The 4,127-nt window shown below is 42.6% G+C and overlaps 1 protein-coding gene across 1 annotated transcript in view; it reads right to left on the reverse strand.

The window, feature by feature from the left end:
* The window catches only part of LOC103608959 (solute carrier family 22 member 4-like), a 23,237-nt gene that overhangs the window by 7,829 nt on the left and 11,281 nt on the right, over nucleotides 1-4,127 (reverse strand). The window lies entirely within an intron of this gene.

Genomic DNA, 4,127 nt, shown 5'->3' on the forward strand with positions numbered 1-4,127 from the left:
AAAAAGTAGGCAAAACATTACTGTTACTTTTTGGCAGATGCCATTGGCTCGGCATTTCTTTATTTTTTAAATTTATGTTTTATTAGCATATTAATTGTTACAAATCATATTTATTCTTTAAGCCCTTTATCCAACCTTTCTCCTTCCCTCCCCTACCCCCTCTAACAACTATAGGTTGGTTCTCTCCATCTGATAGATTAACCATTCCTCTGTTGGTTTGTTGCCTGGATGATCTGTCCAGTACTGAGACAGGTGTGATCAAGTCCTCCCCTATTATCATAAATCAGATGCTTCTTCTATTACTCTGGTGTGTGCTTTATGGAGAGAGAGGACCTCTTCTCTTTTTTGTTTTGTTTTTTTGGTCTCCACTGGTGTCTCTCCTTGGGTAAATGCAGTTGAGAGTCTGGTGTGCCATCTGCACAGTGGCTGTGACTGTTGCTATAGAGATTAGATGCTTTTGTAGCAGCCACGGCAATTGTGGTGGCTATGGTGGGCTACCCACGTGGAAATCGTGTTTTTGGTATATTCTTTACCTGGTTGTGGCTGGGTTCAGCTTCTCCCAGCTCCATGCATCAGGCGCCTGGCTGGGCCCCGGGGTGGTGGTGGCAGCTCACATAGTTGCAGCTGGGTTTGGCTTCTCCCTTCTCCATGCCTCATTCTAAGATGTTGTTGCAGAGCAGTTGCGGGGGAGGGGGATAGGGGAAGGGGGAAGGAAATAGGGTGGGAAGAGGAGGAAGAGGGGCAGCGTGATCGAGACCTGTGGCACCCCCCTCATTCTGCAGGGGGAGCCAGGGGGCTTCCAGTGGTGGCTCAGTTGTTGCTGGGCTGGATGCTGATATCAGGGGGTGGGTGGGATGTGACTGAGGATGTCGGCCCCCCATCACCCTGGCTTGGGAGATTGGGGCGCTTCCTGCCATGGCTTAGTGGTCAGTGCTGGGCTGGTTGCAGATGTTGGGGGAGCATGGCTAAAGCCTTTGGCCCTCCCCTCTCCCTGGCTTGGGAGCCAAGGGGGCTTCCAGTTCTTCTAGGTTTTATATGTGTTCTTTGGTGCTGTTAGACCTTTACTAGTTAATATCAAACTTTGTCTCTGATCTGTGGGTATTTTGTTTTTTCTTTCAGTTCTGTGTTGTATCATTTGCTGTTCCTACCACTTAAACGCTGCACTGGAACTAATGTATTGTCCTTTGCTTACTTCTAAAATGGAGGAACCTCCTGGGGGGACCAGCACTTGAGCCCTGTAGTTGAGCTAAATTGTTGCTTTGCTACTGATTCCCTAGGGAATGCTTTTTGTGCAGCTCAGGTTTTAATGATTGACCTTGTATGTACTTACAGGTCTTGTGAGGTCTGGTACACCTGGATTGTGTGGAAACTCTGGTCTGGGCCTGAGCCTTTTCAGCAAACTGCACCCCTGCAGTTCTGTATTCCTGACCAGTCTCCACTGAGTGGTCCTGTGCTGATTGGAGGGCAGATCAGCGGTCCAGGTCCATGCTGTGCCACAGTTTTTCCCCCACCATCTGCACTTCAAACACTTTCCATGGGACAGGCTTTGTGGCAGTCTCTTGCAATGACTCACCGACCTCTGAGTGGCTCCCTTTTTCAGTTGTTGTGGCTCCTTGCTTCTATGTGGGCCCATGGGAACCCTGTTAGTGGTCTTGCTGGCCCGGGGGCCATTAAGGTCCTCTTCTCCCCTGCTACCTGCAAGCAACTTCATAGGAAGGGCACAGCAATGGCTTTTGCCAGCTCCTGCTCCATGCGCTCACCAGCTCCAGCCTGGATGCGGCCAGGACTCAAAATGGTCTGAGTGATCCTTTCTTTCTCTCATCATGGCTTGTCCTGCTTTCATGAACTCTGTAGGTCTCTTCTTCCTCTTCCTCTGAGCTCTAGCGGCCCCAGCTTGGCTGTCGTTCCTTTTTATTAGTTGTAAATTGGTTGATTTGTGGGAGAAAGTGACACTGGGGACCTTCTATTCCTCCATCTTGACCAGAAACTTGGCTCTGCATTTCTATAATCATTTACCTACTTGATTTTGCATTATCATAAGGTTTTTCATTCTTTCTTGTCGACTGGTATCCTTTAAGTTACTACTTAATCATGTGTGACAGATGTTCTTTGATAATAGTCTTTGCCTACCAAAGTTCCCGTTAAAGTGGAGGTAATTAGAGATGGGGGATGGGAGGACATCAAGGAGAAAGAGCTTGATCAGGATGTTTCAGGGATAGGTTCTGACTATTACAAGTCTGGTGTAACCTCTGCTTTTGTCCAAACCAGTAGGCTGCAGTGGAAAGTGAGGTCCACAGAGCCATGAGACTCTTAAAAGAAATAAAATCTAAGCAATATGTTCAATCCGATTAGACACATTCTGTGAAAGCACTGTATCTGGATTTGGTTTCTTTTTCCAGCATTTATATGTCTTGGTTTCATACATAAGTGGAAGAACCACTCCATCTCTTTATGTGGCATTATTTAGACAGGAGAATAACAGATCTTCATCTTGCTTCCATTCTGCATACAGAGATTATAGAGAAACAACATACCCATGTATTTTATTTGACTCAAAACATAAGAAAAGCATTGATCTTGAAGCTTCTCTGAGGCTAATAGGTGTAGCTATTTTGGAGTAGGAAGCTCTGTCTTGGACTCCTTTCTTATGTAACAGTGGCCCACCATTGCGCCATCTGAGCATGATTTGAAAGTATAGAGAAGAACAGAGGGGAAATGACTTCACTATGTATGATATGCTATCTCAGGTGTGCTTTAGGGCAGTTGTGCAGAGTATATTTAAGTTAGGAAAATGTTTTCTTTCTGTGTAAGGATTTAGAGCATACCTTTTCTGAGAATACACATATGTCTCTAGGGGTGTATGTGTGTGTTTTGGCACCTGGCTGGTGTAGGGATGGCACCCTGGACCTTGGTGTTATGAGCACCACACCCTAACCAGCTGAGCTAACTGGCAAGCCCAGGGTGTGTATGTTTGAACCAGTAGAAAGAATAACAAGGTGTGTCTACAACTCTCACCAGTACAGTCCTTAATGAGGACTAAGCTTGGAGTGCCAGATCCTACATCTCACTGAACATCCTACTGAAGCCACTCTGTGGTTGTATTCCAGATTGATACATTTGATTATATAAAAACTAGAATTTTCTGCATTGTAAAAATTATCATAAAGTCAAAATTCAAGTGATAAACTAGGAAAAATATTTACAATATACATACACAGGGCTAATTTCCTTCTGTTGTAAAAAGTTCATACAAATCAAACAGAAAAAGATGAATAAACCATTAGAAGAATGGGCAAAAGACATGAGCAGTCAGCTTACTGAAAAATAAATAGAATGGCTAATAAATGCATGAAAAAGATGCTCAATCTAATTCATAATTAAAGAAATAGAAATGAAAGCAACAATGGTATACATTTTTCACATAACAGATTACCAATGATTTAAAAATTGGATAATCCCAATTGTTGGTGAGGATATGGGGAAATAACAACTTTCATCTATTGATAGTTGGATTGTAAATGATACCAATTGGTTTGGTCTGGCAATATCTATGAAATTTTTAAAATGCATTCTTTGTTCCAGCAATTTTACTTCTGTGAATCTATGAATCCAAATATATGTAAATAAATGCAGGAAGGGTGTAGGGGTATAGGAGAACGTTTGTTGTAATGTTATTTGTAATAACAAAAACCTAGAAATGGCCTAAATGTTCATCCATTCGAGCCTGGTTAAATACATTATGTATATACATATATCGGAAGACTATGTACTTATTAAAAAGAACGTAGAAGAATAATATAATACCCATTTGGAAGGATATTCTACTATATATATGTATATATATACGTGTGTGTGTGTGTGTGTATATGTATATGTATATATATACATACAAGGGTACTTAAAAGTTAATGGGGGGCTGGCCGGTTAGCTTGGCTGGTTAGAGCATGGTGTTATATAACACTAAAGTGAAGGATTTGGATCCCCATACCAGCCAGCATATATATATGTATATATATACATACAAGGGTACTTAAAAGTTAATGGGGGGCTGGCCGGTTAGCTTGGTTGGTTAGAGCATGGTGTTATATAACACTAAAGTGAAGGATTTGGATCCCCATACCAGCCAG

Source organism: Galeopterus variegatus, unplaced genomic scaffold (genome assembly GCF_000696425.1).
Source record: "Galeopterus variegatus unplaced genomic scaffold, G_variegatus-3.0.2 Scaffold9016, whole genome shotgun sequence".
NCBI lineage: Eukaryota > Metazoa > Chordata > Mammalia > Dermoptera > Cynocephalidae > Galeopterus > Galeopterus variegatus.